Source organism: Prenolepis imparis, unplaced genomic scaffold (assembly GCF_030444845.1).
Source record: "Prenolepis imparis isolate NDT839.2.m4 unplaced genomic scaffold, iyPreImpa1.0 SCAF_12, whole genome shotgun sequence".
NCBI classification, from domain to species: Eukaryota; Metazoa; Arthropoda; class Insecta; order Hymenoptera; family Formicidae; genus Prenolepis; species Prenolepis imparis.
In genome coordinates this window covers 6,889,537-6,915,129 of record NW_028141170.1, presented here as the reverse complement: position 1 = coordinate 6,915,129, position 25,593 = coordinate 6,889,537, and the positions used below count along the sequence as shown (strand labels likewise).

At 36.6% G+C, this 25,593-nt stretch overlaps 2 protein-coding genes across 2 annotated transcripts in view; both read right to left on the bottom strand.

Annotated features, from left to right (window-relative positions):
- Tll (nuclear receptor subfamily 2 group E member tailless) overlaps positions 1-25,593 on the bottom strand; it is a 116,150-nt gene that overhangs the window by 39,196 nt on the left and 51,361 nt on the right. The window lies entirely within an intron of this gene.
- LOC145943901 (uncharacterized) overlaps positions 1-25,593 on the bottom strand; it is a 39,107-nt gene that overhangs the window by 11,772 nt on the left and 1,742 nt on the right. The window lies entirely within an intron of this gene.

Genomic DNA, 25,593 nt, shown 5'->3' with positions numbered 1-25,593 from the left:
AAATTATGTTAATATATCTGTATCAACGGTATCGAGAATAATTTGTTTCGTCACGCTCACATCTAAGATCGAACGATTCCTTTTCGCGCGCTAACAAAGTCGTTATTTCTTTACATTGATTATTCTTCGTCGTTCTCCACGCACATTTATCATACAAATATATTATCCCTTCGCGTACGGTATCTGCGAGAAACGTATGGTTATCCTCGATCACAGATATTGAAAATCAAATTAAGAAGAATGGCGCTTTTGATGTTGAGTCATTGCAAATCTATGAGCTTTAAGTTAAATAATTGAAACGTTGCTTTGGCTTATTGTTAGATTATAAATAGATTAAGAATACGCAATTGACCATTCGGTTAATTATTATTAAACAATTATTTGACATTTAAATTTGAGAATCAATAATCAGAAGATATTTATTATTACTATTTTAGAAAAAGAATTTTATATATTTTGGTACGTTTTATCTTGACATTTCATTATATCGCACGAATTGCTTGTAACTTTTCGTACACACAATGTGTCAATGACGGGCGATAATTATTTTTTCTTTCGAGCATCTGCGTATGTCGGAATAATTAAAAGTCGAATGACCCCAAAGCGCTCTTTGAAAATGTATGATCTATATTCCGATCAAACTCGCATGAAATCGACGATACGCCGGTCAATAAAGAGCCCAGAAGGAATTCGCGTGGGTACCATGAAGAGACGATGTCTCTCCGGACGGATGGATTTATCCGATGATACTCGGCGAGAGTTATAAACAATATGCAGGTGCGGCTCGTCTTAAAAGACGATCCCGTCATCGCCAAAGAATCACGGATTTGTTAGCAGACACAAGGTGGGTGTGAGTTATTGCCCTCGCTCTCGTTTCGACGTTTTTTCGACCGTCCCTTCGTAGGTATACCTGCGCGTTTTAATTTCAGCCAGACGAAAGACAAAAAACTTCTCTTTAACACCTGAACATGTTCTCTGTAATTTTCTTTTTCGCACGCCGAGTTCTTTCAAATAAATCAAACGTCGGAATTAAAGTAAATGAAGTAATGTTATGATTATGTATGAAATCTGAGATAAACATAAATAGAGGACCTGATTTAAATTCATAAATTTGCTATTTTTATTAATTAATGAATATAAAAAAAGTGAAGTGTATATTAAATTATTGCGTTGAAAAGATTGATCGCTGCCTTTTGGGATTCTTCTCGTGTATATCCGGTTTTGCTTGCGATGCGGATATAAATACGTGAAGCATATGATCGAAGGATCGTTCGAGTGGTAAAGTAAATGACACGAGGATTCTGAGGAATCTGCGAAAGAGATCAACCAAGGTTGCGGTTGGGTGTGGTACGCAACTGTATGAGTACCTACCTTATACAGTACGCGCAGTACAATTGTATAGGAGGATGAAATAGATATCGAGTATCTTTATTGAGTTCAAAGTCAATCTTTCGCCAGAAAGAAATTTAACTCGGGATCATAATTTGTCGCCACCTATTAATAGTCAACATTTCGGTTTTTAAATCAATTTTCGTTAACATTTATTATTTAATTAATTTAGATACTTGATACTTGTTAATTAGTTTCTTCAATTTGCAATAACATCTTAATTGCAGTTTCATGTAAATTATCGTCAAGATGAATATCGGTTCTGATTTTTTCAACTGATGTATTTTTATCATTTATACACATTTTCTCTGCATAAGTCTGTAAAGACATTCTCCATTTATGAATGTCGTCCATCTCGTTTATGCCAATGTAAACTCCTTTCCAATTTCAACTAATTGTCTTCTTATGTCTTCTCGCGATTTTCTTGCAAAAATTACCTTTCTCAAGCTATTAATATTGCATCGACAGTTCAATTAATATGTATCGCTTTTACGATACGATACACGTCGTGTATAAAATGTCACGAGTGATTTTATAAAAAGGATATTTCTAATTTTTCATTCATTTCGATTGAACATTATTTTTAAATATTTGAAATTATAATATTATAATTTAAAAATCAAATTTTTAAATATCATTTAAAGATTAAATACTTTTATAAAATATATTTGTTCTCTGTTTTTTCAACTCTATATTTATAAATATAAATATATTAACTATTTTATATATTTTGTAAAGTTTTTTATACTACGTTTTCACGTTTTTTCAATTTCATCATTCACTGTTTAAATTACTACGCGAGATGTGCGCGGTAAACCATTATCGTCAAGATCTGTACGAGTTGAGATAAGGCGTGGGAGCGAACACATAATTTATAATTTGTATTTATGGCGCATTGCTTATGCGGGCGAATGTATGTTCTATATTTGCAACGGATATATCATTCATAGATTTCTATGTGATTCGCTCCATATCGAGATGCACGCGCTTAACGTGAGCGTGATATAATGGTTATGAGATATCATTCCAATTGATCTTAAAAGCCCGAACGAGCGATAGGAGAGCTTAAGGATGCGAGATGATACCTTCGGGGAAAATGTGTGTCGATACGCATGCATGTTTAAATATATACCGTACATACCATACATTCATAAGCAGTACTCGTAAATAGTACGAGCGCAAAAGATATAATTAAATTGTATCGAAGTACGACGTAAGATATATTTGCGCTGAGATATACGAGAGTAGGACTTGTAAAATCATTCGGTTAAATATCTTAATCCGAAAATAAATGATCCCGAGTTTTACGCAGCATCACAGATTTCATTTGTCGTTCTCATTGGTTCTTCGTACGCGATTATGTCGCATACCATATTTTTTATGAAGGATGATCCCCCGCAATTTTATGAAAGGCTCCGAAGAGCCTTTTCTTAAATTAGCATTTTCGCGTGAACATTTATTTCGAATAATTTTAGAGATCGCGAATGCGATTATTAAGTGATTTATTTGCATGATTAACACTCTATGAGTTTGTAAAATACGATTTTTAAATAACGTAAATTAATGTTATAAAGTCTGATATGGGACAATATTTATTTTTCATTATATTAATGTAGAAAATTCTTTGATATAGAAATTTTGAATTGGGAAAAATAAAATAAAAAAATGTATATCAGTTACTATCATATTTTCGATATAATTGTTTTACTAGAAAAATAATTTTTTTTCATAAAGATTCAAGATATGTCGAGCAAAATATTTTCGTAAGCAAGTCGAATATATTTATTTGAGAATGTTTACCTGTGTTTGAGTGATTTTTTTTCCATTAAAGGTATCCTTCGATCGGTATCAGATATCCGTAGATTTATCGTCAAGACAGTCAAGGGTCAGTTTTCAATGTCCATCGAGCGAAAGTTTAACTTAACTAGCGTGCGTACGTCGACAATGCTTACACAATGGAAACAGTGGCGTAATTTCGTACTCTGCGAGTCTTGCCGTCGATATAAATACGCCCTCCCACATGCGGCTTCTAAATAATTTACGTAAGAGACGCGGGCGAGCGCGTTCGCACGTCTTATAAACGCGACATGACAAGCGACGCCCGAAGGAACCGCGAGATTTTTAAGCAAATCGGTTGTGCAAGTTCGGAAAAAAAGTATCCCACACGGAAATATTATTATTACCAATATTACATTTGGATATTATGGAATTAGCGCATCCATTTTTAGCAGTTTAGCGAAAAATTCTTTCAATTAAATGTAAAGTTGTCTATAAATCTTCACACAATTTCTAATTCTTTATTAACTCTTAAATTTTTAATTGAAAATTTCTACAGTTTTACTGGCAAGTTCTTCTATCTCTATCTAGATAAGATCATTTATCAGATCGAATTCAACAAAAATCTATACTTGGCCAAGATTAATCAATATACTCGCCTCGCCTGAACAAATATCGTTGCAATTCTATTTTCATTTCGAGAGGACAGATTACTTAAAGTAGATAAGATCTATCTTCCGTTATTAAGGATCGAAGTGAAAACGTATTACGTTTTCGAAAACGTGCAATCTTTCTTTAGTATTGAATAATCACGAGGTTACAGTGTCACAGAGGGGTCCTGTATGTATAAAGAAAGTTATATCGAACGCACGTATCAAAGATATTCGGGTGATTGAGTCGAGTCGCGACGCCCATATCAGATACATCATCCTAATGACTTCCTTGTGAGCGGGCGTGTGTTTGTATTTTCGTCCATAGGGTTCGCGCGAGATTCGATTGCAGATCAAACGTCATCTGCATCGAATTAAAAAGTCAGAAAAAATTATCTTAAACTGCTAAAATTCTAAGATATATATATTAAATCTTAATTTCATTTATTATATTTCTAATCAATCAGATTTAATGCAGAATGTTAAAAGTCATATAAAATGCATATTTATTATATATATTTACGTGTCATTTTTCTTTTTTTAATAATTTATTGGTCTTTTTACTTTTATAAACATAAGACACGAAGACATAAAGATATCTCTACGTTCCCTACCAATACTGTAATTTTCTAACGTTACATTTTTTTTCTTCTTAGATTTGTGTAATGTTCGCGCAAAGAAATTTTATCGTAACGTTTTCATGCTGTTTCGAATGAAAATGCCAATGCGTTTGCAGATCAATTTGCGGTAGGAATCGTCAGAGTTACATTCTTTCGTTCGCATTCGATACGGAGGCGTTGCCTCTGAAAGAGAAAGTTCGGAAATTACGGTCGATTACGTGAAAAAAAGCTTGTCTTTTTTTTTGATCGGATGAGAAAGAAGATTCCGTCGACCTAAAACGGACGAAAACGTGCTTCGACAACAATAGCTATGGGCCTTTAAAGTAAGACAATGACTTTTAAAATGATGCAATATATGTCTTCGATCACTTTTTTAACCCGTCTTTTTCTCATTTAGGAGGTGTCATTGACTTTTCGAATATATCTAAAGATGAAAGAAGAATATACAATATTTAGTCAAGGTACTTTTAATGCGTTACGTATTGCAAAATATTACTTTAAAAAAAATAATGAAAGAATAAAAAATAATAAAAGAAACGCATAACGAAATATATTTCTTTGATTTTATGATAGGAATAATTGAAAAGTTTTTATAAAGTAAAATCTTATACGATTAAATTTGATTAATTTTCTATTGGTGAATTTCTAAGAATTGCAAATTTATCATTGTGCTGATGTGAGACTACCTAAATCTTAGAAATAAAAAATTTAATTATCTTCTATATATCGTATGACACAACCTTGTTACGGATATGTTCAAAAGCTTCCTATATAAAGCGACCGAAACGTGTTTGTTAGTAATGAGATATTAAATATGTATATTACGTTATGAGATATGTAAAAGAAGGAGGAAGAGGCAAAAGGAAAAAGCGCATATCAATATTTTATATGCGTAAAAGCAGGACAAACGTTCCATGCGATACGCGATTTATGCGCGCTCGTGTAAACAAAATCGGTTTAATAATGCGGCGCGATTGAATAATAAAGAAATTCGCATTCATCACAATACGAGGCGGGGGCGGGCTTTTTCTCGCATGTCTGCGAGGGAGACAGGTTGATTATCCTGCATTATAGACTCATCAAGTAATTACTGAGGATACGATATCGGCTCTCCCGCGGACAACCGAGCCGATAGAGGGGTTAATAAATCGTTCGCCTTCGATATCCGTGGCGGTGTAACTCCTGGCAGGACGATATATGATCGCAGCGGGAGACGTTATTACCGGCGATGCTTTCTTATAATGGTCGGCGAATGAAGCGATAAACGATTATTGTACTGGCCGACCAGTCGACCGGTGCACAAGAATTGGCAAGTAGCCTGCCATCGGTTTGCTGCAGCCCTTGTCGATCCTCTCTGCAACTTCGACGACAATGGAGTGGCAATTACTGGAGGAAATGAGAACGAGTGGTAGTAAATGTGACTCGCGTACAGTCAGTGTCGAAAGTGTGAATGGCCAAAAACGTTAATTAAAAAATATGTCTATATCATATTAACATTTTTTATATAATTTGTATATAAATATTTATATGTATACACAATTATATATAAAATAATATATATAAATATTTATATAAAATTAGATATAAAATATTCACATATGAAAGCAGACCCTGTTCTTCAATCAAAGACCTGCTTAAAATTTATTTCAAATTTTGAAGTTTGGAAAGGCAAAATTTATTAACAATTTTATTCTGTTTTTCATTAATGATGCTAGTGATACACGGAAATATCGTAAACGGCGGTTCATGATTATGGTAATGTCGACTGTCACGATGTCGCCGGGTATCATTGGGAATTATTAGTTATTCCAAGTGTCTTTAAGTGGACAGCGTCCCGCTCGGAGCGATTTCTCGTCGCGGCCTTGCGCGGTTACGTCAGGAAAGCAGAGCAAGAAGAGAGACATTTAGCCACCGAGAGACACGGCATAAACGCGATTCGTGCGTGTGCATGCGAGCGGAGCGAGTACACGGCTCGGTTGAAGGTAAATGCGATTATTACACGAATTGCACTCGTGATCGTGAAAGGCTCGCCTTATTTGCATCTAAGAGCACCTATATAAGAAATAAGCCTAAGTTGATCTCTTATTCTTCAAAATTATACTCTCGTAGAATTTTTTTAGGCAATCAAAGTGACTTAAATATGCATCTGAAAATTATATTTTTTAAGCATGCAATCTTCTTTCTTGCAGAGAATATTTTTTATATTAATAATCCGTATCATCAAGTCTTTACACTCCTCTCCTTCTCTCTTGAAACGTCAGTTTCACGATAGTTGCTGGTCACATTTAACATTGTCCGCACCGATCTTCCATAAAAAGGAACTCTGGACTACTCAGGTAAACGCAGAGACATGTATATCCGACTCATTGACATAAAATTCCGTCTGGAGGAACAATCCTTGTGTCTTTCGTCCCGTCGCGTCGGTTTATACGAGGTGCGGAATCTCGCGAGCGTATTCGGTTTTCAACTTTTTTAATTGAGACATGGGTACAACGGCATGCGTTCGCGCAAGGACGCCGAGAGTCTCTCCCGGAGACGTTTCCGAGGAACGAGGGAGAGAGGATGTCGCGTTCTCTCGTCAACGGACACTCTACATCGAGAGAGGATTTTTAACTTCTTCCCCCACCCCGCGATCACTGTCGTGATCTCGGCACCTTCGAATCGAACAAAGTGAGGCTCGTTCGCGGTAGACACGTGTCAGACGATCATGACGTTGGAAGGATAGCGCGCGCGAGATGAGAAAAAAGGAGGATAATTTTGCCGAGTATCCTTCGCGCGCCGCAGGACGTTTTAATAATCGTTCTCCGGGGTAATTACGTGACCGAGAGAATTAATTAAAATGCTCGCTCCGGTACGGTAATGATCAATTATTAACGTCGGTCCTACTTTTTTTTTTTTCTTTTTTTAATTTTATATATGCACCTCGTTTAATAGAATCCGCGCCTTATCCAGCCGTCCTTCAGGCGGCGCCTAATAAAGGCGCACTTGAGGTGAAATCTATAACAGGATATCCGATTCTATATATTTAACGGTAGCTTTGTTTGAAAGAGAACGAGAGAGGGGGAGAAAGAGCCGAGAGGCTGATACTGATTTACGTTGCGTAAATGTCACAAAGAAAATTATAACTTAACTATATATTATGTGGGTTGCTTGACGTCAAATGTGTGAGCGGTGATTTTTTAATTACAACGTTCTTAGTTTTAATATGACGATTACATCATTCTCTCGATCTGATCGTAACAGTGATTCTGGTGGGTCGGCAATCTCAATTCGACGCCGCATCTCGATATGCGCGAGATCGATTCGCGAGCGATGAAATCTCGCGTGGTCCAGCGCAATCGTTATTGTGATTTCGCAAAATACTTTTACCGTTACGTGGTAGATCAGGAATCTCCTGGAGGATTCACGAGTGCAACGAAGTTATGCGACTTCGTGATGCAGCCTCGTTGCAGCAAATCGCACTTTCAATGGACAATGTTAACTCTTTTTTTTACTCAGCATTTATTGGTTAAATTAAATTGAATACGAGCTAAAGCAAACTTTCATTCTCGTAAACGCAAAATAATCAACACAATTTTGTAAATTTTTATTCAATTAATATCATTATAAATTAGCGTTGTATTTTTTTTTTTTTAGGAAATACTCGAAAACACTACCTGAAATAAGTTTTACAACTTTATAATGAAATCATTCTTTGTAGCAAACGTTGTCCGATATCATATGTTAAGCTTGTCGCACTAAAATCTTATTGCATTGAATTATACACGATGGACATTAATTGAGAATTAAATACAGTCTTGTTCGTCTATGTCCGTTATAATAAGATTTCCACGACGATGAAGGATAAGTTAAGTTATCGTTGTGTGCGGCGAACTTCGTCAAGATTTCAAGGCAATTCTGCTTGGCGTTACCAACTCGTTTGTCATAATAAAATTGTACAAACGATTGTACAAATCCGTGTAACAATTTATGCGACCATCATAAACTACTTGATATGTCAAAGAAGCGACAGAGCTCGCGGATTAGAATCGGATGTCGGTCGACCAAGAAATATAGGTCAGAATCGTAGCTTTTCGTCTCGAGAACAGGTTTATCGCTTATTGCTCGACGGGATAGACAGAGGATAGGTCTCATCTAGGAGGTGGAGTACGGAGAGCCGCGGTTACTACGGCCTGGCATTTACTCACAGTTATGTGAAAGGCATATTCGCCTTACGGTGCACTCAAGGTACTTCTACATAGTACGCACATATACTTGCACAATATATACACCGTGTACCGCCATTATCGCGGCCAACCGATGTCGTCTCGACAGCTAATAGTCGTCCGGAGAGGAAAGATGCTACAATTAAGCGAGCATCGCTCCGTCGTATGTTTCGGTTTCACCGACACGAATCGGGTATGTCGATCGCGTGTTCCTTCGCGCCGCGATAAACACGCGAGGAGGAAGATTCCTCCAGATGACACGTGCTCGAGTCTCTCGAACGATACCATAGTAGTCTTCGCGTGATATAACATTCAATTTATTAAAGAAAAAAAATTATAAAATTCGAAAGTACACGTTTACTTCGTCCCTATAAGTATAATTATATACTCATATATAATTATTATAAGCTTATATAAAGAGCCTATTAAAACAGATATACTCCAAACTGTAAAATGGCGAAATTTAAATCGTAAAATAATATCAGCTGTTGATCTAATCGCTATATCTCCAAAGGCGGAACAAGGATATATAATTTAACGCGCCGTTCATTTTATTCACACTTTTTAGAATTGTCGCAGCGACGTACGTCACTTTGGGACGTGAATACGTTTTTTTTTTCTCGGTTAGCATTTTAATTAACGCAGGCCGGCCGCCCAAGTTGTCGAGCGAAGGAGAAAAAAAAATCATGATTGGCTGCAAAGTCTCTCTTTCTCTCTCGATCTCTGATGTGTCGGTATATGTATATTCGCAACGTAACTTGAATAATCATGAAATAATCGCGATAACGGACGTAGGCCTCTTGCTAATTGTTTGTTGCAGTAACTCAATCAGGATGGGCGGGACATTAATTGTGCGTCTGAAAGTTGCAAATCGCCGTCGTGTAAAATTCATGCATAAGCCGTGAAACGTGATAAGTGATTCTCAATATCTACAGTTTAACAACTCGTCGTATCTCTTATGAATATCCCTCTTAGAACTCGTTGCAAAGTAGAAACCGTTAAAACAACCGCAATGACGTTGCATTGTCAAGATCTATAATTTATTCCTCACACCAACCTCCTCTTATTAATCCTTCATTTTCTAATGTGTCATCAGCGGTTTCTCAAAATTTACTTAGCACTAGTTGTCGAGTTTAAATGTATAGATGGGGAGAACAGTTGCATATATGAATAAAAGTGTACAAACAAATTTCATTGCAGATTTAATGAAAAAAAAAAATTATATTTCAATTTTTTAAATAATTCTTCGTTTCGTTCTATCTCCAAGGAGAGAGAATAATAATAAAGATAATTTATAATTGTAAGAAAGAAGCATTCTTTCGTCCTATAGTTCATGATCAATCAACGAGTGCCAATCTTCAGAAGAATGTTTATTTTCACGTCATATCCAGTCTCCGTTGGCTCGTTGCCGGTGAGTACCAGACTCGCTGTGGCGATTACAGGTAGTAACGTTAAGTGTGCTAGAGGCGAAGTAGATACCTGTGCTTCAATGCACGAAGTTGCAGACGACGGGTCGCGGACCTTATCGATATCTTATACATTCGAATAAGCGCGTCATATGCCTCCAAGAGATTCCCATTCCTTCGCGCAAAGACGTGAAACCCGAAGATGCTGCGCTTCGCGGAACTTCGTCCTCGTATACGTGAGAACTGACGTTTGTTATGTGCCTTATAAAAATGCCAATCGAAGAATTTCGCGCGACGAGGAGAATTGATCTTTAGCGAGTGCGAAGGAGACTGATATATTCTTACAAATTAGCGAAAGTATAATAAAAATAGGTTGAATTAAATAATCGAATAATTATAATCTTGATGGCGCATTTAATTATATATTTCTTTTCCACATAATTCTCTCTCTCTCTCTTGATGCCCGTCGAGTCGCAAATTTATTTCTATAATTCAATTAATAATATACAATAATTATTATCACTTGTATTACATGTACCCTTTTTTCACGACAGCCATTATGTCACTTATGTCTGACGAGGAACAAATTATCGAGATCTTTTTTTCTGTTCCCGTAACTGCGCGACGTGTAAATTTATTAATACAGTCTAAAGAGCTGGTTATCCTGCTGGTTATGCGTGCAATGGATGGAACGACCGATCACGCCGTTTCGATAAGAGGTTCTTTCGTCGTATCGAATTTTTTTGATGACTGGGCCAGATTTCAGTGTGACTGATGAGCAACATTCCGTTATCTGGCGCATAATATATACCGTTGCTCTTTACCGTGACACGAACTCGTGCGGGACCTAATTTTTGATTTCAAGAATTATCTCCGAAGAATTACGAGAATCAAAAACGTGCGAAGATTATCCATAAAATTCTCATTTATCTTTTCGGCAGAAAAAATACCGCCTGAAAAATTCCAACGTCATAAGATAAAAGATGTAATGGTTGCTTTATTTATATTCTAAATTGCACATTTTTACAAGGGTTGAAAATTTTAACGCGGGTTTCGCTCAAAATGTAATCTCAGCTTATATGTATACATACGATATCGTGTAAGTTGTTCTCAAAAGCCAATATGCACACACATTACATCGCGAGCGTACTTAGCGAACATCGATGTAATACGTAGCGAAGAACGACGAAGAAATATACATACATATATATAACAGCATTTGTGCTCCGAGCATTGCGTGCGGTCGTAAATCACAGGAAATACGAGGTGACTTTAATGGCGACTGCGATTTTTATCCTGCATCGATGCACGCCGCGTGTATAGAGACGAGCACCAAAAAAAAAAAAATAATAATTCGCTGTATTCGAAGTGTTAAAAATATATATTCTACGAGAAATGTACGTGAATCTCTCTGTCTGGACGAGAGATCGTAGGCGGATATACATATATGGGTTGTTTACTCCAAAATCTGAACGAATGGATTAATGCTGCGCGATGTGATGTATTTAATCTCCGAGATTTTACGAGATAATTTTAAGAAAATTTAAAAAAAACATTTGCAAAGGTAGTCGATATATATATCGAATTTTTCAACGTCGTATTTAAGGATGTGTTTTGCGAAAATAGTTAGACTTTTATTAGACAAATTTAGCTCTGAATTTACTTTGTCATTATATAAGAGATTAAGTCATATATTTCGGTAATGCTTTATCACGTGTAATACGATTGTAAGACCCAGAAAGCAATGATTGTCGATTAATGCAACTTTACTGCACAACAACCGATTTTTTATCTTTACAATTTCAATAACGCAATTACGCAACATTCTCTGTGTCGTAAAATTTTACTGAACATTCTGTATCTGTCAAGTGTCGAAGAATCGCGCGTAATCCTCTTCTTTTTCGCTTACGACAATCTTTTTAAACATATCGCTGTTTATGCGTTCGAAGATCAATGTACGACATGCGCTGTTAATATGCTCCCTTATTGCGAGCTTGCGGCATATTATTCACGGGCGATTTATGAATAATTAAACTCCTTATAACGGGACCATTAAATTTATTGAGGAAGCGAAGGATATTTATCGATCGACCGCGTAACCCGATTCGTTTCATAAAAAGTAAAAGTTAGGCTTTTACTCGCGAAATCATCGCGGATCATCCACTTGTCGGCCTTTTTTGAGCCGACGACGCATTTTCGGCGTCGCAAAACGCACGAAACGCGTCGTAAAGTCGACAGGAATGCTCTTAAATACGGACCGCGGATGCCATGAAATAATTTAATGACGTAAATGACACCTTACGGCATCTTAAATCATTGTTTCTCGTAAACGTACATAGGGACTCTCAATGTAAACGCGCTTAAAACGTACATTGTGCAAGGGCTAAAACTTCCAAACCGGTATAACTGGAGTCTTATACGTTCAATTATCACGCTACGTAGACAGAAGAACGTTTCAATACACATAGAAAAGTTTTAGCGACAAATAAATATCAGCGTTCTTTAAATTACATTTCACAAATAATTTATTTCGTGACATTTGTGAAAAAATGAAAAAAATAATATAAATATACTCATGTAAATCATCTTACACACTTGAGTAAGTCCATATATATGTCTCTTCTTACAGAACAACATTATAATTATTCGCGAAATAAATTTTTCCTACGTGTTATCTGTCTCGATAATTCGTGAGACTGAAAAAAGATTTAACGTAGCAACCTCGCGAGCGTATTGACATAAATTATCCTACGTCGAGTACAAATTTAATATATCTGATTCAGCGATCGATTTATTCGCTCTACGACCCAAGGTTGCTTAGGAGCTTCTAAATACGTCTACTCGACCAATTAAGCACTCGCTCTTCTGTGCGTCATTGAAAATCTTTGTATCGCTATCGTTTCGCTGGAAGAGTTAGGCTCCATAAATCGCGCCGTCCGTTGTTACTCTGCTCCGGACGCGTCTATAATAATGTATCTCGAGAGGATCAGCACGTGTCCGAACGCGACGACGTCCGTCCGGATCAAGGGTCACTAGCCAAGCAGAGTTTAAACGGATGAATCAAGAGAGTCTAATCATTCCCGGCGATGCGATGTCTCGGCGATTTATCTCGCGGCGAAATGCACAGTTGAATAAGAGAGAATTGAATAACTTAAAATCTCTTACGCCGCAAAGTGACGAATGAGTCTCTCTTTATCATTTTTATTAACATCAAATGCCAACCTGATATTTGCGTGCCGCTTGATAAATATCGTAACATTTAATTTTATTAATTTAAACTAGACTTCAAAGAAGCGAACTTCTCTCAATGTAATAATCACGTCAATTTTTAATGATCGTGAACAATTTTTTTTTCTTATTTAGAGTGATCATTCTATATTCAGTTTCTTTTTGTAAGTAGAAGAAAAAAAACGCTCCCATTCGCATTTATAAAGATTAGTGTATCACATCGCTTCTACCGAATGGGATTAAATAAAAGAAGAACGATATATGCAGAATCCGTGCCGAATCTCGATGACATCATCGGTGGTTTCGATCTCCTAGACTAGTAGCCGGGTTTACCTGTGTTCGAACGTCACGATATAAATCTGTTTTCGGCGCGTGTTTCCCTCGCGATCTTTATTTACAACCCCGGTAACTTAGAATCGCGATCGAAGAACCGCGTCGGACTTCTATTATGCCGAGGCGCCGAAGAACGACATAGTAACTACTATTGGGGAACTGCAAATTTCTCGGCGGACACATTGTCGCCGATGAAGATATTTATAGCTGCGGGCCCTGCGATATTATGTTCTAAAAGCTGACCGTAGTGCGGTCGGTGTAAAGGTAACATATAGCCCGATATCGGTATTCAGTTACGATGCTCGCTTGTGTGTATGGCCGAACGTAAAAACCCCCTTCCTACGTTGAAGCTGTTCACCGGACAGGGACCCCGATTTGTCAAGGTCGTTCAATGCCGCTGGAGTACCGGGTGGCCCTATATAACTTCTTTCGGGTTTCCGAGGGCTCCTTAAAGGATCCTAAGTGGCTTGTATGTGTCAACGCGTTTCTGTCCGTGGGCGAAGTTTTACGGTAATCTCCGCTTCTAACTTATACAACTTTTATTGATTTTTATTATTAATCAATTTAAATGCGACTCTTGAGTTTCTTTTATATATATATATATATATATATATATATATATATTTCGATATCCATATTTTAAAAATGTAGTAGACGGTAAAAATCAAAGAACGAAATTATTTCGTCGAGAGATGTAGTCATCTAAGTACATATAAGTAAGTAAATATATGGATGTATTTGTTATTTTGTGAAGTGTATCGAAGGAGCCTCTCGATAAGATAGCGAGTAGTTGAAAATGCTCGCGCAGCTTGTTTCGGATTAAATTAATACGAAATTATGTCGCGTATCGCGCGATTACTATTTCAAAGTGGATTAACATCGTCGCGCACTTACGGGAGAATTTCGAGGCCCGCTCGAGGATCCGGTATCGTAATCTTTCGGAGAGGCTTCGGGGAAGCATTGCACGGAATTCCTTGGAAACGGATTTGCACAAAGAGAGATACTAAAACGAAGAAAACATGATGCGTGACGCATGATGCGCGTCGGAAAAATTACATGAGGGAGAATATGTCACATTGTACGCTCGTATAAAGACCGCTTAATTGCCCGCAAGACTATTCGCGCACTCGGCCAAAGATTATCTGTCCGGTTTAAATGAAGCCCTGCCAAGTTCACCTTGAAGATGTAAGGTCAATTCTTTATTCCACCCTCTCGAAAAAAAGGAAGAAAAGTCGGAAAGAAGCGTTTCGTTACTTATCTTTCGCCACCGTTCAACGGGTTTCGAAAACAACAATTTCGTAGATGTTACAAGGCATATAAGAAACGAGGATTTTATCTCAGCTGGTGTCAGAAACCCCTTGAAAGACTGTTGATTATTATTCGAAAATATCAGCATTGCTAATCCGGGAGTGAAAAGGTGAAAAATATTTTGTCAATGACACATGCGGGAATAAAGAAATAAACTTACATGGAATGTCACGTAAAAAAATGATATATAATTTTACACAGAATATATAACATTTAATAAATAATTTAATTTAATTTAATAAATCTAAATTAATTTAATAAAAAACTTCATAAAACATCGTATGTGTATAAATAATTTTACGTAAAAAATAACAAAACAAATAATTTTATTTTATTCTCGAAATCATAGAAAAAAAATTACGGAGCACTGGGTCTCATGAACCCAAGATGGCAATTTTTTCCGGGTATCGATGAGACAAGATCAGGCTGAGTATAATTTGAATTTATCTCAAACTGGGCGCTTTCGAATATAAAGAACATGTCGCTGTTATAGGTCGATCGGGATGTCGAAAGGGAAAGTACTGCGTGCGCGGAAGAGGAAAAATACAAATGGGAAGGAGAGATGGACACACGCGGGATACACGTGGCTGTTCGCCGAGTTTTACGTCTTCAGCCAGCGTCGTCCTTGCCGAGGTTCTCCAACCCGTCGAGACGAGCGGCGTCAACGACCCAAATATATGACGCAAGGAATTAGCCCCATGGCGAGATAAGGGTATTAAAAATCCCTCGAAATTCCCTGTAAGATCGCTCCCGCGCGCGACTCGATTCCCGATGTTGATATCGCGGAAGACGGCGGAATGGGGAAAAAAGGAGGGAAACCGGGATGGAATCCGGACCGACACGGACGATGCATTCCATGAGACCGTAATTGCAATCGTTAATTTGCGGCTGCTATTGGCGGCTGGGACCATCTGCACGTGTATCGATAAATGCGGTGTTATTAATTGAAGTCAATAGTAATTAAAATAGACAGGGAAAATATATTCTAGAAACGCATGAATACTTCTATAATTTTATATCTATAATTCTATGCGAATTATTTTATGCGAATCTCGAAGCATATCTCTTTATGCGATATTTTTTATTAATAAATAATTTATATCTCGAAATTTGAATTCAAGGATAATAGTTCAAATAAGCTACCGATAATTGAAGAGACAGATTTGCTTTCTCATATAAACAAACTCGCAGATTCGCGACGCGCGATCGAAATTGAAAATTCAGTGGCCAAGAAGAGGGATTTCAGTTCGCCCGACCTTAGAACGGAAAAGATTGGCTCGACTTGTCTACCGAGACTCTACACAGTATACGGTAGACACAATCTTCGATCTGTGCTTCCCAGTGAACGCAAGGATTTACGAGCTAAGGTCGTACACGGAGAGCACGAGATGTAGGTGCCCGAGACCATTTTTCTCGACCTTGCCTCGAGGGGTATAAATAACGGGGCGACCGTCAATGAGCTCAACGCTACCATTATATTGGCGATCTCGAACGAAACGAGCGACCGCGATATATACACGGGATATAGAGACGACATTCCAGTCTTCTTTCTCCCTGTGATCTGCTGTAAAACGATCAAATTGATCGGACTGTGAATTTTCCCTCTCCCTTCTACTTTATTTTACGCGCGAGCTCCGGATCCAGCTTCAGGACGGCGCCGCGAAAATATCACCCTATATACGTATACACATAAATGTCCGAATGTCGCCGGACGATTGACGCAGACCATATCAGAAAACCGGTACGTTCTTCGCCGAGAGAAGAAGCGCACCCCTTCGCGAAACTGCTACACCCCGCGGCTACATATATATAGCATCCGATATGAGATAAGCTCGGTCCTATTAATAGCGCCACTCCTCGCTCTTCCTAACAGATCTCTTCGCCGACAAATGTTTTACTGCTTAGGGGGGAGGAGGGAGATTTGTGTTCCGCGGGTCCCTTTACCCGTGTACCACAGGGAGGCGAGAATTTTTACGCGCTGTCGTATTTTCTGCGGGATGTTATCCCGGAAAAATTTATGATCGACGGTCTGCCTGAGAGACGTTGTATGCAAATGACGCGGGCGATAAGCGCGCTCTTGAGATTAAATGAGCCTCTTAATGCGAGACTTAGTACGTTGGTACGTTAAATTGTTAGGCCAACGATATACGTTAGAATCATCCGGAATTAATGATGCTTCTTGAGCAAGGAAATACCGCCCGGGGGAGGGGTAAAGGGAAGAAAGAGAGTTAATGTAATCCCTCGTGAATTATGTTAAACGATGAAACCTCCAGAGATGCGCTATAAAGTTAGTTAAAAAATAATTCAATTTCATATCAAACGTCTATATTGTCGGGCAGATGTTTTAAACTTCTTTTTTTCTTCCAAATAAAAGATATAAAAATTTAATTGGAGACTAAAATAATCCCACCTCAAAAGAACATGTTGCCAAAGAGGCTTCAGATTTGAAGAAACCGTAATTTTGATCGAATACGTGTAATCTGACATAATATAACGGCGCCTGTCTCGATCAATTCTTAATCGCATAACGCAGACAATCCATCTCAGCAATTTCGCAATGATTAATAGACGATATCACGCGAGTGCTAGTTAGAGATTGATACATACATTCGTACAAACAATGCATCGCGATTGACGGGATTGCCGGCTTATTACAGTGGTGCGAAGGTAGGTAGGATTTTTTTTAATGAAGTGACTTTGCCTTCGCTCAATAGACGGTGGTCACAAAATCACGTGGGTGTGACACCGCTCGCATTTTTCTAATAATTCGGAACGTTCGGCAAGTTCGTTAACTAAATTGTGCCAGCTTGCTACGCAACATCGTCCTACGATTGAGAAATTAAAGATAACGTTAAATGCTTAGCATTTCATCATTTCATATATTTGGTTGATTTTCTTTCTTATGTATTCTCTCTGAACTTAGGACTCACGGAGAATATTTTGATTTTTTCTCGTCAATATGTTCTGAAATTATTTAAATTGAATTTATGTGCTATCACTTATTTTCTATTTTTTTTTATAAAAAATATGTTAGAAAAATTGTTAAAAAAATGTAAACTTTTGAAAATTTCTTTGGGATTTGTAGATGTCGTAAATTCAAGCGTATTTTTTAAGTTTAAAATTGATTAGAAAATTGTTGATATAATTTAATCCTATTTTTGACAAGTCACGCGTTAGCGTAATACAGAGGTGAACGTTTCGATCGCCTCTTGACGATTTTGATTTCGCAAGGTGGTTCCTCCTTGAGTGGAGACAGTGGTTTGGTCGGAATCCGGTCGGCCCACTGTTATCGTCCTGGTTTAAAAATATCTGGCGCCATCCGAATCGATTCGAAACATACGTGTGAACGAGAATGCATTGTCCTTTAAATTATCCTACCAGTGAAAGTTTCGCACGTGCAGGAGATCTCTACGATCGGCGACGTTACCGGAATGGGAAATCGCACTCTGGATTTTGTTTAGGATGCACTCAAGGCACTTTTCGAGAAATGTCAATTATACATTAGTGATCAATATTTTGTTATTAAAAAAACGATATATCTCGTTAGATGTTGAGATAAATCAAAGAAAAAATACAAAGCACAATAACTCTTAATGATCTCTCTTATTGATCACATTATTAATTTCAATTAATGAGTTGTGTGAAAGGAACTACGTAACACGAGAATCCGGATCATCCGTAGGGAAAAGCATTCTTTACACTTCATAAAAAGTTAACGGAAGTTTCCTGTTAACTTCACAGGAAATTGGATGAGAGACATGATTCGTTCCCCGACTGATCCCCTCATGGAAATAGTGATGCGATTAAATGCTTGATATTTGTATACAGGATATCCTGCAGCGAAATATTTATGTCAATCATATATAATCTCGTGCTTGTTCTGTTTGTGAATCAAAAATTTAAATAAGTACGAGAAATATATTTATATATTAAAAATGTTGCATTATAAATGCAGCGAAAGTTTAAAAAAATTCCCTATTAAAAATTTAAAAATAACAAGGAAACAGAAATAATTTGCATGAATCTATATTCCGAGAGTTAACCAGATGAGAAAAAACTGTAATAATACGTCAGTGAATAAAAGCGGAAAAGGAATCATTTAGCGTGCTCCGTCTCGGAGGACTCAGGAACGCAAAAAGGCTCATTAAAAGCACATTTATGACGCGCTTCGATAAATAGCTATCAAAGAGAGAGACGTCGGATAATATATCGCGAAATCCTTGAGAAATCTGACATGTCATTCTTTATTATTGTTTTGTCTGCCGCATTCCATTAATGATAATTCGCATCCGACCGATATACTTACAATTAACTATAGTACTTATCGTTCGTCATATCGGGATACCATTGTAAATTCGATTCTTATCTCTTGAACTCTCTCAGCTCTGAAACGCATGTGTACGTAATAATATCCATCGGTAAGCAAAATTGTTTAATAACGCGACTTCCGGCGAAGCGCTCGAGAAAAATGAAACCCAAGCAAATCGGATAACAATTTGTTTCTCATTACCGATCTCCACTTTTTACAATCTCGCCTGTAATTGATATAATTATACAATACATATATTTTTTTTAGTTTCACCTTATGCCCCTAATTTAATATTCTTTCTCCGCTGTGCCTGGTTATCGATCGATCGCTTTTTTATCGCGTCTTTTTTCACACCGATGGAATTTACGGAGCGGTGGAGAACGCCTCGCTTCTATTTCGATCGGAATGCCATCGAGACTTGGTCCCATGCAACTCTGTTACCGTTTTTTCGTCGAGATCGGACAGCGACACGCAAGCCGGAGCTCTATCTGTTACAGTGTACCGTTATCTCGAGGGACCATCGTGCTTTACACACGCGTTCGCCACAATGCAACGTGTATTCCGCGCGTCTTTACGTCCGTTAACGGTATTTTCGAGATGGTACAACAGACCTATCCTTCCGGCTCCGTTTGTATTGTATGTATTTCCCCGACGCGATTAGTCGAATCGTTGTGTTGAAAACGAGCGAAGAGTTCCTTCGCGAATGCGCCTTCTCTCTTAATCGTGATTAAGTTCCACCGGCGGAGGCGTGAATGAACGGTCACCTATGACATTATCATACGCGATTACAATAATATCATCACATTCTGACGCGGTATCGTCATGTCTGAATACAGGTCAAAATACTCGCGGCTTATGTCATAATATTTCCAGATCAAAAATCATTTATTAATTCTTCTTAGACAATTATTCAGCATCCTCAATAAAATGAGAAATTTATTTGAAATAAAATATGACAACGTTATTTAAAAAACAAATAACTTGGTCCAAATAAACTGATATGTATTATTTGAAAGAAAATAGAGAAGTACGTGATTTTAAATATATAAGACGACTCTACTGCTATTACAAATAAAAAATAAAATATAATAATTATATCTGAATAATTCATTATCTGTTGTAAAATTATATTTTGTTCATATATTGCCCAGATCTTCTCTCTATTCATGTTTCAATAACCAAGACGGGGCTGCATACCGACTCGCGACAACCCCGACACAAAAGGGATATATTTTTGCGTGCCATCGCCGGGAGATTTACAGACCGGCCGTTCTGAGGTTAGCGACTTGCCGAGGCTTGATCGCTTCGAGCTGGTCGCCAAGCAGAATGTGCGCGCGTTGCGTGAATGATTCGTCCTCATCTCTGGTTTCTGGTTCATTGGCGATCGGTCCGATTGCACAATGCAGAATAAAATAATTTAAACGCGAATGAAGTACGTTTGGAGGCATTCGAGGGTTGAAATGCTTTCAGAATAAATGTTATTGCATTTCGAATTATTTTAAATTCGACGAAAAACATATAAAGTTTATTTTTCAACAATATAGACTCGGCAGAAAGTAATTTTATTTTTATTAAAATATATATATTTTTATCATCGATAGCATGACACGTCTTTCAATGCAGCTGATTAGCGATCGACGCAATGGCGTTATCTTAAGAATGGTGATTTCAATGCGTAATATTGCGGTACGATATCGAGTCACCGGATCCTTGAGACGCGATTTAAGTATTCAACATTAACGCTGACATGCGCTTGATATGGGAAAGGATTGTAGGAAAATCGCGTATTTTATTCCTTTGAATAAAATAACTACATTCCTTCGAGATGAACGCTACTGAACTAATTGGTTCAATTTCACGAAAAAGAAAAAAAAAGAAATCTTCGTATATTAAACTGTTTCAATAACATCTTTATCCTTTTTCTTTGCTTTAAAAAATAGTAACCTTTCAGTGCATTTTTTTATATTACGAAAAGAATAAATAACATATCAAAATTTTAAATTTATTTTGCAAAATAAATTTTTAACAAGTGTAAATTTTGACATTTTAATGCTATGTGCAGAGAAAATACGAAAATACTGCGCAATGCTCTTGATCACTTTACCGAGACCGAAATTTTTATCTCCTACTATCCTAGATTCCACGACGACAGTTTCAGCGACCGGTGCACGGTTTTTATTGATTTTCTCCCGATTATTAGCAATCAGAATCGCAGCTTGCAAAACGGTAACGCACTTTCTGCAAATTACTCGATGATTCCGACAGAATTTTTCACAATTACTTTTGTAGCGCTTCCACGATGTCGTGACGGAATGACCATGAGAATTGAGAATAATAAATTTTCTATAATATTATTACACCGGTTTTTCGTGAATAGTTTCTCATAACAATGGGTGTCTCGACCTGGAACGCCGTTCGGACAAAAAGTTTCTTTCTTTCTCAGATCCAGAGTGGCATTCTTTACTTTAATAGGCATCACCTTTGACGATGATTGCTTCATATTAATCGAAATTTTTTTCTGCCTAAAACTATTTTATGTTGTAAGTACATGCTTTATATCTCGATAAGATTGCGCGCAAATAACTTTAATTTATTTAGTAATAACACAAAATCGAAGTTTTAATAATTACATCGTACAAATCTTAATTAAAATCGCGTAAAGTCCATGTTCGGAATATAAGTAAATTAATTATAATACGACATGATTATAATTTTTACTAATTTATTTGATATTTCGTGAACTTTATTTTTATAATTCTATTTTTTTAAATGTCAATATTTTTTCATGAAAAGTTTATTAAATATTTAGTGTTCCAAAAATACATCAAATTAATTCGCGTGACATATCTGAGAAATATATCAGACTATACACATGGCACGACTGTTATTCAACGAATACAAAAATTATCTTTGGAATTCACATTTTTTCGTGCAAATTCTATCCCAAATGTTGTATGTGTAAATATCCAAAGAACATGAAAAGAATTAATTATAATTGAAAAAGAGGTTCACATAATTGAGGGGAAAAGCGGGACGGGTCCGTAAAGGAGCGCGATCAGCATTGATAATTTATAATAAGCCGCAGCGTAAACAAGACGGGGTGAGACATAAATTTCGCGGAGAGTGCATCGATCGTCTGTGGAAGCCCCTAACGTTATTCCACTTGGCCGTGACCTTGGATCGCAATAACCGCGGACAAAGATCGCGTGTCGCAATGCACATGGAAAACATCCGTTATGCGAAATCATAAATTCTCTCCGCCCTTTGTTAGGAGACGTATTTGTGCCTACCCCCCGTCGAAAAGCCGCTTATGAGGCTTATATACGCGGGCGTGTCTCGTTGAACAATTTTTCAAGCCACACTGTATTCAGATGGTAAATCGATGTTTAAGCATCGAATTTACATCCTTGCTGACTTCGTTTGATAGCAACACGGCGTATTTATCGCCTAGTATAACGGTAAGTCCATAATTTATTACTTGCAAATATGATGATTAGCTTCATGTTAGAGTTTCATTATATATTAACCATATGTGTTTATATTTATCTGATAAATATTAATATATAATATTTGTTCAAAAAATCTTTACATTATTAATCTCAAATCTAAATGTGGGAAAGTTATTCTCGTCAATCATTTGCACGCTGTTTGCAGCGATTAAAAAGAAAAAAATAGTCAAAAAAGCAGCAAAATATTTACAAATTATCAGAATCATCAATCAGCCTTGTAAGTCATTTTCTCGTTAACGCTCCGGGCGGTGTCTTTCCATTCTGCGTCGGTTTTATCTAACCGGTACGCGTATCTAATTAAGCGAACCGCGTGAGATGCTACTGCTATAGCGATTTTCATCACTTCCGGTTAACTCGCGCGTCTTACAAATAGCATTGATTTTTAAACCACTCGTTATCCGATTACCTTGAGCCTTTTTAACAGGCACGCTAATTAAAGGAGACTGCGCGGTCGGCCAGCATCTGCGAATTAATAAACGGCTTCTTGGATTCCAGAGTGTCATCAATACGATTTCCCTCGTGTCTGTTACCAGTTCGCTCCGTGCATATCTTAATTAAGCGTAGCGTACAGAAGGCGGAATTCGATATTGTTTCATGCGGTTAATCTTTGTATATCTTCATTAACAATTAACAAAAAAAATTTGCGAAAAAAATGCTAAAAAATTCACTTATTTATGATATAAATTAATTTGTATCAAATATTCCAATAATATTTCTGATATTACAAATTCCTTTGAACACATTTCAAAGTAGCGGCCGTAACAGGCCGTGAATAGGCTCCTGGAAAATGGAATAAGAAAATAAAGTTCTCTTGAAAACATCCTTTTAATAAAGGACATTTTCTATGCAGTGAAAACCCCTGTTCCGAACCCTTCCTTACACGATGTCGTATCTTAATGGCGCGTCGTGTTTGTGCACTTTGTGCTAGAATTATGTACGTACTGTGGTATTAAATGAGATGGCTAACCGTCTACGAGAAGACCTTTCTTCAGTTTTTAACTGGATACTATCAGCCTCGGTCGAGTGATTCTCTCGTAAGCGCTAGAGCGTGGTTAATTTTTCGCGAACGTCTGTAGATAAATTACTTACTGTATTTTAAATTTGCAATTTTTAGATACGCATACTCGTCTACCATTCATTATTGTATAAAAGTAAAATCGTATGAAACAGTCATTTAATCTTAAAATTATGCGCGTGCAATATATGTGATCGAAATAATCTAATAACAAGCAATCAGAAACGATAGAACTATTAAGCGCATACAATTAAATTTTATATTAAAAGCCTATATGTTTCATTCTCTAACGCATAAATTAATTTTTTACTGGAATAAAGAAAACCTTCTTCAAAAGAAAACCTTTTTTGATTATATGCATTTTCAAAGTTAAATTTATTAAAGGTTTTTAACTTATCAAGTGATTCCCTAAGTCAATTTTAGCAATTTTTACATTAATATTTATGTTACATAGTATCCGATTTCAGATATAATGTAATATATGTCACGCCTTCAAGTCGTGTCGCAAATTTAACGACTTAATTATTTATTTTATGTATAACTGTATGAGTCCATAATACGTGCGCGTTTCGAATTCAGCTGCTCTCATTTTGCTGACAAACAAATTGTATTTTATGCACCTATAAATCCAGTTTTATCGCGTACAATTTTTCAACGACGGCAAAAAAAACGCGATTACTCGCATCCCGCGCTCCAAGTGTATCGCAAAATTCAGTCGGAGCTTCACGCGTATATATCTTGTAGGAAATTTGTGCGGACACACTAGTTGCTGAGAATCGGATCATACTTTATGATTCTGTAATTGTCACACGTCCGCGATCGTTAATTAATTGAATTGGATGCTGCCAGAATACGTCGATATGTCGATATAATTAATACATTTATGCGAAATATGTCTTGCTTTCAACTCGAGCTTGCAAGGCAAAAGATGCATTGCAAGTAAGAAAGAAAAAAATATTCTCGATTGATCAATTAAAAGAATAATATCATGGATAACGAGCTAATACAATTCGTTACGACTCGATAAAATTGTTGAATATTAATCAAATTTTAATTAAATACGCAAGAGAAAGCTCTACTATATTACTACAAAGTTAACTACCTGAATTTTTTATCGACTCCAAAAATATTATAATTTGATTTTAGTAGAGCATAAAATCATGGGCATTTAAATCTATTGTTCTTTTAATTTTCAGAAGCAAATACAAGTGAAATTGAGTCATTCGTAATAATAATTATCAACGTGGCTAAATATTTATTATTAATTGTATCGCTTTTAAACGCTTCTTCTAAAAAAAGAAGCTGATTATGCGGTTAATTCCGTCACAAGATTTAATCAGAAAATAATGTGGAGAAGGGTACATGAATTATCTTTAATCTCGAAACTGACTATAGTGATGTCGCTAATTACATTCAGCTCGCGTGATTATGTCGCGCACAGAAAATTAACACGATATTCGTGTGAGTCTCGACACGTGTTCGTGTTTTAATTCGCGTACGATCCTTGTTTCGAATCCCTTCGAAGGTATATCTCAATCCTCGTTCTCCTTGAAAACTCATTCTTTCTCTACATCTGTTTTATCCACATTTCTCTGACCAAAAAAATGATAAATCTCTCTATCGACTACAAATAATAAAAAATTATCTGTTTGAAATAAATAATTATTTCACTTGTAACATCAATTTTTAATATTTTCTCTTTTATAAATTATCTGTAATTATACTTTTTAATGAAATATATATATATATATATATATATATATATATATTATTAGTTATAAATAATTTATTTTTAAAGATTTAATTTAATTTTAGATTCAGACATTTTCGATTATATCAATCAAA